The sequence below is a fragment of the Anabrus simplex genome, chromosome 5, assembly GCF_040414725.1.
Source record: "Anabrus simplex isolate iqAnaSimp1 chromosome 5, ASM4041472v1, whole genome shotgun sequence".
Taxonomy (NCBI): Eukaryota; Metazoa; Arthropoda; class Insecta; order Orthoptera; family Tettigoniidae; genus Anabrus; species Anabrus simplex.
In genome coordinates this window covers 440,790,845-440,805,722 of record NC_090269.1, presented here as the reverse complement: position 1 = coordinate 440,805,722, position 14,878 = coordinate 440,790,845, and positions in this window count along the sequence as shown.

Sequence of the window (14,878 nt, the reverse complement as noted above, 5' to 3'; positions counted from 1 at the left end):
TAGTGCGTGAAAACGTCGCTGTACGCTGCCACATTCTTAGCAATTTTCTTCTTCTGAATAAGTATCTCTTTCCATTTCGGTAAAGTTAACATTCTCAGTGTCTTCTTCGTTGTTGTCTCCTTCCACCATCACTGGTCTGTCTTTAGGGTCTTCCTCTTTTTCTCCATCATCTTCATTTTCTTCCTCTGCTATCTCTCCTTCCTCCCCTTCCGGTATGTCGTCAATTCTGATTTGACCTCTGGGGTAGTAAAGCCTAAGGTTGGCAGAGTTGAAAAACTTATCTACTGATCCATCCAAGCTTCGTACTTTGTAGGAATTGTTTCCATACACTTGAATAACTTTATATGGACCTATGTACAATTTACTTTGAAGTTGCAACGGTTGAGGTCTGCCAAAAGACGGTTGATTTTATCCAAATGTTCTTCAATTGTTTTTGAACAGAAAATTATATCGTCGATGTAAATAATGGTAAATGTTCTTATGTCTGGACTTAAATTGACTTCCAGTGCACGGATTAATGCAGAACTTGAGTTCTTGAGCCCAAATGGCAATCTTAAGGAGTGATTAGTTCTGTTTCTTGAACATGAAACCGGTTAGCATACTAGATTCTGGGTGTAATTCAATGTGATGGAACGACGAAGTTAAGTCGACGGTGCCGAAGTATTCCATGCCTCCAAACCTCTTTAAAATGTCCTTGATTGCTGGAGCTTGCGTATACTCAGGTACTAAGCGCTTGTTGACCTCTCTCGCATACAAACATACCCTTACAGAACCGTTTGCCTTTGGAACATCCAAGGTAGGACTTAAAAGTGGTGTAGGCGATTTGGTTATAATCCCATTATTCTCCATATCGTCTACCAACTCCTTCACCTGAGGAAAGATCTTCTCGGGAAATGGGTATGACCTCTGTTTAAATGGTTCCCAATTGTTCACAATGATTTTGTACCTATAGTTAGGTATCTTTCCTGCTTTGGATCCAAATACATTCTTATGTTGTATCAACATTTCCTTCATTTTTCCACGGACTTCTTCATTCACTGGTGCCTCAGCTAATTTCTTCAGTAACAATTTAGAAAATTTTTCATCCTCCTCGGCTTCTAAATTTAGCGTCATGGCCTCAAAATACTCTGCTAGCTCATTACAATTTTCTACAAAATTTACTGGGAATTCAAACGATTCTTCTTTTCCCTCATTTACAGATGCTGTCCAAATCCTTTTATCTAACATTTTCTTCGACCTGGTCCAATCTCAGCTCTTCTCTAGAATTTTGCGTCCGAAAAATTATGTTGTTGTTTCCCATATTATTCAAGGCATTGTATTCTCCGAGAAAATCTGCACCGAGAATTGAGTTAAATTCCATCTTGGGTAAAATTACACATGGATGTGACATGACTAGATTTTCAATTCCGATGTCTAAAAGAGCCTGCTCCTTACATACAGCGGTCTTGTCCGGCACGATTCCCCTAACTTTCAACTTTGATATGGGAATAGTAAGTACTTTCATCCATAATTTCAGTTCGTTGGTCATTGCCTGAGACATTACACTAATCGACGCTCTTGTGTCCACCAGAGTTTTCACGCGTAAATGACCAGCTCCGGTATATTTTACGGCACTTCTTCTTCCAGTAGATCGTCTGGTTTTACAATCCAACTGTCCATGTATACTACGATCCGTCCATTATTATCCCCTTCATTCAAATTCAGGCTATCTTCCTCATTCTTTACTGTCCTTTTTTGTCCGTCCCTCTGCCCTCATAATTAGGTGCATTGGGATTCAACCTATTCTCTTGCTGTCTTACGTGGTGCTTCCTGTAAGCAACAGTTTCTGTCCCATGACAGTCTTCATTACTGCTGGCTTGTATGGCTCCTCTCCATCGGTCTTCCTCCTGACTTTTTCCTCTCAACTCTTCAACATACCTTCTTGACTCTTCGCTTCTTTGGTCATGGTTCTCCTGGTAATTTCCTCTTCCTGTTCTTGTATATCATTCCTTCTCATCCCAGCGATAGTATTGCCTTCTGGGTCCACTATAGTTCCGGTACTTTTATCGGTAAGTCCTCCCATTATGTCCACTTGGATAACTATATCTTTGCTGATTTGTGCCATTTTCTTGATAGTTATTTCTTCTGTATTGATCTCTTCTGTCTACCCACTGCCAACTTCCCTCCTGAGGTACAGCATTTCCATGTGTTTGCTCACGAGGCACTGTCTGAGTCCCTGAGCTCTGCTGATTATTACACCTCCTCATTCTTGGTGGATTACTTCCTTCTTCTACCTCAACCGTATGGATAGCCTCAACATGCCTCAACCTTGGCTGATTTTGACTTTACGTTAAGTCTAGTTGTCGAAGAGTCACTTCCGCTACGGCTGCCGTTTTGACGTTAGCAGCGATCAATGTCCTCGGTATTTCGAGGGGTAATTGCCGAGATATCGCGGCGATAATCTCGCTCTCGCTTGCGGGCATGTCTAAGTCCCTAAATTTTATCATTTGTGAAATAAAGAACTGAGAGAGCTTCGTTGGCGACGTGGCTGGGTACTGCGAGAGTACAGCTCCATTCGCAATGACTGTTGTGTCGACACGTCCCAGAACTTCTTAAGAAAAGCCTCCCTGAACTCCTCATATGTGGTAAACGTATATCTGAAAGCGTTTGCCCATTCCGCAACAGAGTCACCCAAAAATTTCTCTACTGTTCTCAATTTACGCTCTGGTGGTACTCTGTAGTCTGGCAGAAAATCATCCATCTCTCTTAAGAAAGCTTTTGGTGTTCTTTCATCGTTTCCCGTGGTTTTTCTTCGCTACTCCGTAAGATATTATAAACAGGAACGTTATGAGTCTCAATAGGAGTCGAACAGTGAACCTCCTGGCGCGGTCATTGTAGAATATCGCTCAGCGCAACGTTATCACTGGTTTGACTCGGCGCCTTTTCCATACTGCTTTGTTGAACAGCGCACTTTAATTTACTGAGCTCTTTGTCAGTCCGTAAGTCTAACAGTTCCAATTTATCCTTCGTGTATGCTATTTCCTTTTCTACAGCCCCTATCTTAACTTGATTTTTCTGTGAAACTTCCATCCACGTCTCCAGACTCGAACCAAGTACCTGTAAGTCTTCCTTAGTTCTTTCCTTGTCTGCCTTGATCATACTCTTAACTTCCGTCCCAGTCTCTGCAATGTCTTCCTGCATTTCAGAGCGAAGCTGATTTTCTATTTCCTTCAGTCTGTCCTTGGTCTCTCTTTGCTACCCCTTAAGCTTCAGGTCAATCTTATTTTCCGTCTTATGTTGAGCCTCCATAATTTGTTTACTAATGTCCGTGGTGAACTCTTCCAGTCTCGTCTCCGTATCTGCTCGCAGCTTGTCAATTGCACCTCGCTGAAGTGTAATTTCCGCTGTAGCCTCTTCTAAAGTAGACGATAACTCTCCCAGTCGCTTATCAGTCCTAGTCATATGTTCTGTCACCCGACCGGCGATTTCCTCAACAGTATCTTTAATTTTTCAATGTGCGTCTGTGTTTTATGTTCTACGGTATCTAGTTGTTCTCTAATTTTCCCATACCTTCTAGACAGCACCTACGAACAAAGTCAATTTTTCCCTGTAGCTCAACGGTCGCCGCCTTGAATTGCTCCTCAGTTTTAACTACTACCTGTCTAAACTGTTCATCAGTCCTTTCCTCTGCCTGATTAAACAACTGTCTAGTCTCTCTGGACTGTTCTTCGCTCTTTTCCGCGACCTGTTTCAGCTGTTCATCAGTCCTTTCCACCGCCTGTTTAAAGGAGGGGAAGGAGAAGGTGGTGGTGTTTCACGTTGGTACCAACAATGTAAGGCAAGCTGATATAAGTACCAACATAGTTGGAGATGTGTGGGATCTGGTAAATGCAGCACGGGTGAAGTTTAAGAAAGCGGAGATTGTTATTAGTGGAATACTGTGAAGAAGGGATACTGACTGGAGGGTGATTGGGGATTTAAATGAGACTATGGAGTGGGTATGTGGGAAACTGGGAGTGAAATTTCTAGATCCTAATGGGTGGGTAGGAGATAGGGATCTGCGCTCAGATGGCCTTCATTTAAACCGCAGTGGTACGTCTAAGTTAGGAAATTTGTTTGCAAGGGTAATAGCGAGGTACATTCAGGGAAACGGGATGGCCTAGGGAGCGGTGATAAGGGAACAGGGATATGGAAATCAAGTAGGGATGACATAAAATTGTTAGTGTTGAACTGTAGAAGTATTGTAAGGAAAGGAATAGAATTAAGTAATTTAATATATATATTTACCAGATATTGTAATAGGAGTTGAATCATGGCTGAAAAATGATATAATGGATGCAGAAATTTTCTCACGGCACTGGAGTGTGTATCATAGAGATAGGAATGGAAGGGTGGGAGGGGGAATGTTCATTATGATGAAAGAAGAATTTGTAAGCTACGAAAAAGTTAAAGATGAGACACATGAAATTCTAGGTGTAAGGCTCATTTCTAAAGATAATAGGCAACTTGATATATTTGGAGTGTACAGATCGGGAAAGGGTAGCACTGACGTGGATTCGGAATTATTTGATAGGATAGTCAGCCATGTGGGAAACGACATGGAAAGAAATGTGATTGTAGCGGGAGATCTGAATTTGCCAGATGTCAATTGGGAAGGAAATGCGAACGGCAGGAAGCATGACCAACAAATGGCAAATAAGTTAATATGGGAAGGACAGCCAATTCAGAAAGTGATGGAACCAACCAGAGGGAAAAATATCCTGGATGTGGTGCTGATGAAACCAGATGAGCTCTATAGGAAAACTGAAGTAATAGATGGTATTAGTGATCATGAAGCTGTTTTTTGTGGTAGTTAAAAATAAATGTGATAGAAAGGAAGGTCTTAAAAGTAGGACTGTTAGGCAGTACCATATGTCTGATAAAGCAGGCATGAGGCAGTTTCTAAAAAGTAGCTATGATCGGTGGAAAACGGTAAATAAAATTGTAAACAGACTCTGGGATGGGTTTAAAGAAATTGTTGAGGATTGCGAAAACAGGTTTGTACCATTAAGGGTGGTAAGGAATGGTAAAGACGCACCTTATTATAATAGAGAAATAAAGAGACTAAGAAGGAGGTGCAGAATGGAAAGAAATAGAGTTAGAAATGGCTGTGGAAGTAAGGAGAAATTGAAGGAACTTGCTAGAAAATTGAATCTAGCAAAGAAGACAGCTAAGGATAACATGATGGCAAGCATAATTGGCAGTCATACAAATTTTAGTGAAAAATGGAAGGGTATGTATTGGTATTTTAAGGCAGAAACAGGTTCCAAGAAGGACATTCCAGGAATAATTAATGAACAAGGGGAGTGTGTATGTGATGATCTTCAAAAGGCAGAAGTATTCAGTCAGCAGTATGTAAAGATTGTTGGTTACAAGGATGATGTCGAGATAGAATAGGAGACTAAGGCCAAAGAGGTAATAAAATTTACGTATGATAACAATGACATTTAAAATCAGATACAAAAGTTGAAAACTAGAAAAGCGGCTGGAATTGATCAGATTTCTGGGGATATACTAAAGCCAATGGGTTGGGATATAGTACCATATCTGAAGAACTTATTTGATTATTGTTTGCATGAAGGAGCTATACCAGATGAATGACGAGTTGCTATAGTAGCCCCTGTATATAAAGGAAAGGTTGATAGACATAAAGCTGAAAATTACAGGCCAGTAAGTTTGACATGCATTGTATGTAAGCTTTGGGAAGCCATTCTTTCTGATTATATTAGATATGTTTCTGAAATTAATAACTGGTTCGATAGAAGGCAGTTCGTTTTTAGGAAAGGTTAATCCACTGAAGGTCAACTTGTAGGATTCCAGCAAGGTATAGCAGATATCTTGGATTCAGGAGGTCAAATGGACTGTACCGTGATTGACCTGTCTAAGACATTTGATAGGGTGGGTCATGGAAGACTACTGGCAAAAATGAGTGCAATTGGGCTAGACAAAAGAGTGACAGAATGGGTTGCTATATTTCTAGAAAATAGATTTCAGAGAATTAGAATGGGCAAAGCTTTATCTGACCGTGTAATAATTAAGAGGGTAATTCCTCAAGGCAGTATTATTGGACTTTTAGGTTTTCTTATATATATAAATGATATGAGTAAAGGACTGGAATCGGAGGTAAAGCTTTTTGCGGATGATGTTATTCTCTATAGAGTGATAAATAAGTTACAAGATTGTGAGCAACTGCAACGTGACCTCGAAAATGTTGTGAGATGGACAGCAGGCAATGGTATGTTGATAAACGGGGTTAAAAGTCAGGTTGTGAGTTTCACAAATAGGAAAAGTTCTCTCAGTTTTTATTACTGCGTTGATGGGGTGAAAGTTCCGTTAGGTGATCATTGTAAGTATCTAGGTGTTAATATAAGGAAAGATCTTCTTTGGGGTAATCACATAAATGGGATTGTAAATAAAGGGTACAGATCTCTGCACATGGTTATGAGGGTGTTTAGGGGTTGTAGTAAGGATGTAAAGGAGAGTGCACATATGTCTCTGGTAAGACCCCAACTAGAGTATGGTTCCAGTGTATGGGACCCTCACCAGGATTACCTGATTCAAGAACTGGAAAAAATCCAAAGAAAAGCAGCTCAGTTTGTTGTGGGTGATTTTCGACAAAAGAGTAGCATTACAAAAATGTTGCAATGTTTGGGTTGGGAAGAATAGTGAGAAAGAAGACGAGCTGCTCGACTAAGTGGTATGTATTACATGTTATAAACCTCATTTTAGGTCCGTATTGAAAATTTAACAGTTCAACAATGATAAAGGTGTTTTAATTTATTCCACCTATTCAATACTTATATTTTTCACTTATAGTTGTTACATAATTAAATTCTTAGTTACATGGGACATGTTTCACCCTCAATTAAGGGCATCTTCAGCCTAAATACAATAATCAAAAATACAACTAAATTAAAAGTGGAAGTTAAATACAAACATCAAAAATACAACTAAAATAAAAAGTGGAAGTTAAAAGTTAAGTCTGTTATTAAAATTAGGAACAATAAAATTGTGAAAAATGATAAAATAAAAATTTGCTAATGGAAAACTGTCTTATGATTAAACTATAATCTTGTCGGAGACTAAAACTTCTATTAAAGTTCTAATTAAAACAGTTCATATAAAATATTGGAAAATCAAAGTGGTAGTAATAAAAAGCCAACGACATGAGGGCGTGTACACAAGCATAAACTTGATTGTCATGAATACAATCTTTTCAAGGCCGCTGATGAAATTCGTAGTAAGTAAGGCAGAAGCGTCTATTGAGAAATTGTAAGAGGCCATTAGCACCGGTAGGTAATAAAATGGCTGAATCCTTGCCAGAAAATGTCAACAGATGCAGAAATAAGTTTTCTGTAAGAGAAGGAAAAGAAGAAATAAGAAATTGAACGTAAGGAGAGGATTCAGTCTTACATAATTTTGAAACAGATAAGGACTTACATGTAAGTGGAAGTTGTTATTTGTTAACTACTGTTGAGTTGGTTGCTGCCCGTCTGTTGGCTCTAAGTCTGGTGTTATAACTGTGCTGCAGAGGCGGTAGCGAACTCGGAGGGGAAGGAATAGGGGAGTGCGGAAGGGAGGAGAGGATGGGTGGAGTCAAATGTGACGAGGCTGACAAAGGGGCGGAGTCAACTGCATTGCTGGAAGTAGGCCTAATATCTGTAGGTATGGGAGGAGTATTAGGGTTTGAAGAATTAAATATATTAGGTATCCTAAATTTATTCGAACTAACTGACTTTAATAATTTCGGCATTAATTCATGTAACATACTTTTATTGTCCGTGGTTTCATTGAGATTCTTTTGCTTATTGTACGTCTGATCTAAATAGATGTATAAACTTTCTAATTCATTCAGCATTCTTCCTTTTTGTATGTTTCTAATTATCGTTAAGTCTTTCTCAATGGATTCAAATCTGTGGCCAGTCTCCCTCATATGCAAACTCATCGCTGAGTATTTCCTATGTTTTTCCGCGTTATCATGTTCCATGTATCTTGTCATAAAATTTCTCCCAGTCTGTCCAACATATGAAAAATTACACTGAGTACATTTAAGTCTGTATACTCCCGATCCTAAATAACGATTCTTATCATAATTAACTTTTTATGATTAAAGAATATGGACTGGTTAGTATTAGTAGTTTTAAAAGCTATATTAAAATTATGTTTCTTGAATACGCTAGTAATCTGGTGTATAGCTGGATTATTAAAAGTGAATGTAGCATACTCAGTTTTTTTGGTCTTTTCTGGTATCAGATTCGTAGATAATTTGTTCTTAATTTTATTGATTAATTTGTTGATCATTTCTATTTTGAAACCATTTTGTTTAGCGAGGTATCTAATATAATTTAATTCTTTCTTCAAATTCATGGGAGATAGAGGGATTCTAAATGCTCTATAAATTAGACTGTGAAAAGATGCTTGTTTATGTGAACTCGGATGTAAAGAGGAATTGTTTATAGTTGTAGATGATTGTGTCGGTTTTCTAAATATTTGGAAATCAAAAGTGTTAACCTTACGCGTAACTGTTATATCTAGAAAATTCAATGAGTTATCGACTTCGTCCTCTTTCGTGAATTTCAAATTAGGTTCGATTTCATTTAATTTATTTAAGATTTCTTGACTATTAGTGACATCTTTGTTTATGATTACAAATGTATCATCTACATATCTCAACCATAAACCTATTCCTTTAATTTTTGCTATTATTTCATTGTGTTCGATTGAATCCATAAATATGTCGGCAAGGATGCCCGATATTGGGTCACCCATTGCTAATCCATTCTGTTTATAAATATTATTGTTAAATGTGAAGTAGTTATTGTCTAATACGAACTTTAACAATCTAGTGAATTCTTCTACTTCCATTTTACTAAGATTACTGTGTTTACAAATATTATCATGAATGATATTAACAGTTTTATCTGTCGGAATATTCGGGAACATATTCCCTACGTCATACGAACACATCATCTGGTTTGGAAGTACGCCAAATCCAAGCAAAATGTCACACAAGTCAATGGAATTCCTTAATGGTTGTTTATTATTAAAAGTGTAATGTCTTTTCAAAAAATTGTGAATGTATTTGGAGACTTTATACGTGGGAGAATTACGGCAATTGATAATCGGACGAATCGGAATATCTTTTTAATGTATTTTGGGCATAGCTCTAGTTTCCGGGAGCCTAGGATTCATATTGACAAGTTTTAATTGTTCTTGTTCAGTAAAGAGAGATGTGGATCCTTTAAGTAAGGCTTTTAAGTTGCGTTGAATTTTAGTTAGCGGATTTTTTGTTACTAATGTGTATTTGTTATTATCAAAAAAATCTTCAGTTTTCTTGATATATGTATCTTTATCCATCAAAACGATGGCGCCCCCCTTGTCAGCCTTGGTTACTATAATATTGTTATCTTCAATTTTCGATTTCATGTTTTTTATTGTTTTCTGTTGTTTGGGATCAAAATTGGAATAAATTTCTTTAGCCGATTCGTCCGATTATCAATTGCCGTAATTCTCCCACGTATAAAGTCTCCAAATACATTCACAATTTTTTGAAAAGACATTACACTTTTAATAATAAACAACCATTAAGAAATTCCATTGACTTGTGTGACATTTTGCTTGGATTTGGCGTACTTCCAAACCAGATGATGTGTTCGTATGACGTAGGGAATATGTTCCCGAATATTCCGACAGATAAAACTGTTAATATCATTCATGATAATATTTGTAAACACAGTAATCTTAGTAAAATGGAAGTAGAAGAATTCACTAGATTGTTAAAGTTCGTATTAGACAATAACTACTTCACATTTAACAATAATATTTATAAACAGAATGGATTAGCAATGGGTGACCCAATATCGGGCATCCTTGCCGACATATTTATGGATTCAATCGAACACAATGAAATAATAGCAAAAATTAAAGGAATAGGTTTATGGTTGAGATATGTAGATGATACATTTGTAATCATAAACAAAGATGTCACTAATAGTCAAGAAATCTTAAATAAATTAAATGAAATCGAACCTAATTTGAAATTCACGAAAGAGGACGAAGTCGATAACTCATTGAATTTTCTAGATATAACAGTTACGCGTAAGGTTAACACTTTTGATTTCCAAATATTTAGAAAACCGACACAATCATCTACAACTATAAACAATTCCTCTTTACACCCGAGTTCACATAAACAAGCATCTTTTCACAGTCTAATTTATAGAGCATTTAGAATCCCTCTATCTCCCATGAATTTGAAGAAAGAATTAAATTATATTAGATACCTCGCTAAACAAAATGGTTTCAAAATAGAAATGATCAACAAATTAATCAACAAAATTAAGAACAAATTATCTACGAATCTGATACCAGAAAAGACCAAAAAAACTGAGTATGCTACATTCACTTTTAATAATCCAGCTATACACCAGATTACTAGCGTATTCAAGAAACATAATTTTAATATAGCTTTTAAAACTACTAATACTAACCAGTCCATATTCTTTAATCATAAAAAGGTTAATTATGATAAGAATCGTTATTTAGGATCGGGAGTATACAGACTTAAATGTACTCAGTGTAATTTTTCATATGTTGGACAGACTGGGAGAAATTTTGTGACAAGATACATGGAACATGTTAATGCGGAAAAACATAGGAAATACTCAGCGATGAGTTTGCATATGAGGGAGACTGGCCACAGATTTGAATCCATTGAGAAAGACTTAACGATAATTAGAAACATACAAAAAGGAAGAATGCTGAATGAATTAGAAAGTTTATACATCTATTTAGATCAGACGTACAATAAGCAAAAGAATCTCAATGAAACCACGGACAATAAAAGTATGTTACATGAATTAATGCCGAAATTATTAAAGTCAGTTAGTTCGAATAAATTTAGGATACCTAATATATTTAATTCTTCAAACCCTAATACTCCTCCCATACCTACAGATATTAGGCCTACTTCCAGCAATGCAGTTGACTCCGCCCCTTTGTCAGCCTCGTCACATTTGACTCCACCCATCCTCTCCTCCCTTCCGCACTCCCCTATTCCTTCCCCTCCGAGTTCGCTACCGCCTCTGCAGCACAGTTATAACACCAGACTTAGAGCCAACAGACGGGCAGCAACCAACTCAACAGTAGTTAACAAATAACAACTTCCACTTACATGTAAGTCCTTATCTGTTTCAAAATTATGTAAGACTGAATCCTCTCCTTACGTTCAATTTCTTATTTCTTCTTTTCCTTCACTTACAGAAAACTTATTTCTGCATCTGTTGACATTTTCTGGCAAGGATTCAGCCATTTTATTACCTACCGGTGCTAATGGCCTCTTACAATTTTTCAATAGACGCTTCTGCCTTACTTACTACGAATTTCATCAGCGGCCTTGAAAAGATTGTATTCATGACAATCAAGTTTATGCTTGTGTACATGCCCTCATGTCGTTGGCTTTTTATTACTACCACTTTGATTTTCCAATATTTTATATGAACTGTTTTAATTAGAACTTTAATAGAAGTTTTAGTCTCCGACAAGATTATAGTTTAATCATAAGACAGTTTTCCATTAGCATCTTTTTATTTTATCATTTTTCACAATTTTATTGTTCCTAATTTTAATAACAGACTAAACTTTTAACTTCCACTTTTTATTTTAGTTGTATTTTTGATGTGTGTATTTAACTTCCACTTTTAATTTAGTTGTATTTTTGATTATTGTATTTAGGCTGAAGATGCCCTTAATTGAGGGTGAAACATGTCCCATGTAACTAAGAATTTAATTATGTAACAACTATACGTGAAAAATATAAGTATTGAATAGGTGGAATAAATTAAAACACCTTTATCATTGTTGAACTAAGTGGTATGTTCCGAGCTGTCAGCGGAGAGATGGCATGGAATGACATTAGTAGACGAATAAGTTTGAATGGCGTTTATAAAAGTAGGAATGATCACAATATGAAGATAAAGTTGGAATTCAAGAGGACAAACTGGAGCAAATATTCATTTATAGGAAGGGGAGTTAGGGATTGGAATAACTTACCAAGGGAGATGTTCAATAAATTTCCAATTTCTTTGAAATCATTTAGGAAAAGGCTAGGAAAGCAACAGATAGGGAATCTGCCACCTGGGCGGCTGCCCTAAATGCAGATCAGTATTGATTGATTGATTGATTTAAATTGTTCCTCTAACCTATTCGATAGCTCAGCCATACGCTCCTGTTATCTTCTGTCCATCTCCTCCAACAACTCCTGCAACGTCATCGCCATACCAAAAACGTATATTGAGAAAACGCAGAGATGCTCCCTGATGCCTAGTATCCTATTCCGTATCTTGTGTACTCCATCCGAATAATATTTACTTCACTGATAACCTTCTATAATTTATGTTAATCATCATACAAAGAAAACATGGCCTCTAAATTGCCATATAGAAGCTTCCTATCGATTCGGGACATTTATATTCTACCGCGAATAACATAAACAAACGCGTCATCATTCATTTTGAAAGAGATTTACTAATATTGTAGCCCCAAATTCTTATAATCCAAACATCATTAATTCACCTGTATTTTGGGGTCTAGGCTAAGTACTAGACAACAGCACTGGGCCATATTTACCATAAATACCTCCGACTTAAGGCTAATATACCAGCATAGGTCTACCAGTCTCGAATCATCACCATTTATTGTAAACATCACAACCGTTTACTTAAGACTGAGGTGATCTTAAGTTCCCTAGCCTTACTCTAAATCAAATAAAATGATCCTTACTGGCAATTGAAATGCGCTCTGCACACAAATTCCAGGCTATGTCAAGATCAACGCATATCTGAAGGACGTGTCATCGACCATTCTACCTCATTTGAGAAATCTTTTTAAAGTTCTCTGACTCAAATAGAGTTCCTTTATTACTTCGACACGCCTCACTTACCAGCTATGAGTTTCTCATTTTTTCTAACATAGTTTAAATCAAATATTTTCCCGATGTTTCTAACGTAATGCACTTAGATTTTGCTCTGTTTTCTAAATACACGATTTCCGCTGAAACCTTGCCCTTTCATGTCCGCCTACTGTCATTTGTAGTACTGAACATGGGACTCTAGACTCAAGTTGTCTCAACGTTAGGTTGCCAGGTTCCTAAATTGCGCCTTTGGTTCAAATTTACATATCTATTATTCTTAAATTTAATGATAATCTGGAACAACTCTTGGCCTCTTCCAGCTTTCGAACCATAATCCTAATCAAATCTAGCCTTCGGAATGGCTCGTCAAACCACATTCACTATTGTAAATCTCAATTTGACCTGCCCAAATTTGTAAGGACAACCTAGACATCTTTGGCTGTCACAAACATACTCCCAGCGGGATACGAACATATTACAAGTTATAAATCTCATTTTTCAACCGTATTGGAGTTCAGAGCAATAAATTATTATATTTATAATATATTTGAAAAACCACCTTACCAATACACAAAATCCTTATGTTTAGGATGAAACCGTTAAATCAGAAATTGGACATGTTTCGCTCAATCTTAGTGAGCATCATCAGCAATAGAAAACCTAAAACATTGGTAGGTCAGGGCCCTGATCCTGGTGTATATCACAAAATAATGTCTAAAATACATTGGTAAAATGTATGAATTTAATATACATTGGTAAAATGTATGAATTTAATATACATTGGTAAAATGTATTTTAGACATTCTTTTGTGATATACACCAGGATCAGGGCCCTGACCTACCAATGTTTTAGGTTTTCTATTGCTGATGATGCTCACTAAGATTGAGCAAAACATGTCCAATTTGTGATTTAACGGTTTCATACTAAAGATAAGGATTTTGTGTATTGGAAAGGTGGTTCTTCAAATATATTATAAATATAATAATTTATTATACGAACATATGCCGAAGTGCCTACTTGCCTTAGTTGAGGCGCCACAAATACTGTACCGTACCCAGGGGTAAATACCCTCTAGGACCATGCCTCCGTTCCTGTATGAACACCCGACTAACTCAGGGTTGGGCAGAGAGTGGGTTGGTCATCATTGGGTCAGGCTAAAAGTCGAAGTTCTACCCTTAAATATAAGTAAATGACAGGAAAATGGAGGTATAACTCGAATGAGAAACAATAATATGGAGTAGGATGAGTTTATTCATAAATATCCCCGAATCATACTACTCGAAAATCAAATAAATCAAATAATAAAATGTCATTTCAAAAATCTCAAAATTAAAGAAATAACTGGACATTAACAACGGTAATTGTTCAAATAAACAAAAGTGAAATGGAGTATCAAGCACAACATTGAATACTTGCATACTTTCAGAAATAATCTTCTTCTTATTGTCCATTGTTCATGTTATATGGTAACATATGTACGATTATACTGATACGTATTTATCTCGGGTGGATTGACACTTGAAAATATCGCATTGATACGGGTTTGTAATTTAATTTAGAGTCGTCGTTTAAATGTTAAAAGGAAAATTACAATATAAAAGAAAATTACGATGAAAAGAAAAACTAAGATAAAAGAAAATTAAGATGAAATGGGACATGATATGAATTATGAAAAATGCTAGTGGCATTTCCCTACGCTATATTTACAATGAACAAAAATAAGCAAAATATCACATCCATTTACATCGGATAAAGAGAAAAGTCTCACATACTACACAGATTCTACGTGAATCACGGTTCACCACAAAGGATCTAGTGAGAACTAGATTGACCATCAATATAACTCAGCACTCGGGCTGTTCCCCATTAAACAACAAGACTACATATTCAAACAACATGAAACATAAAACACCTTGCTGTGAGAGAAAAACATATAATTATCCAATCAA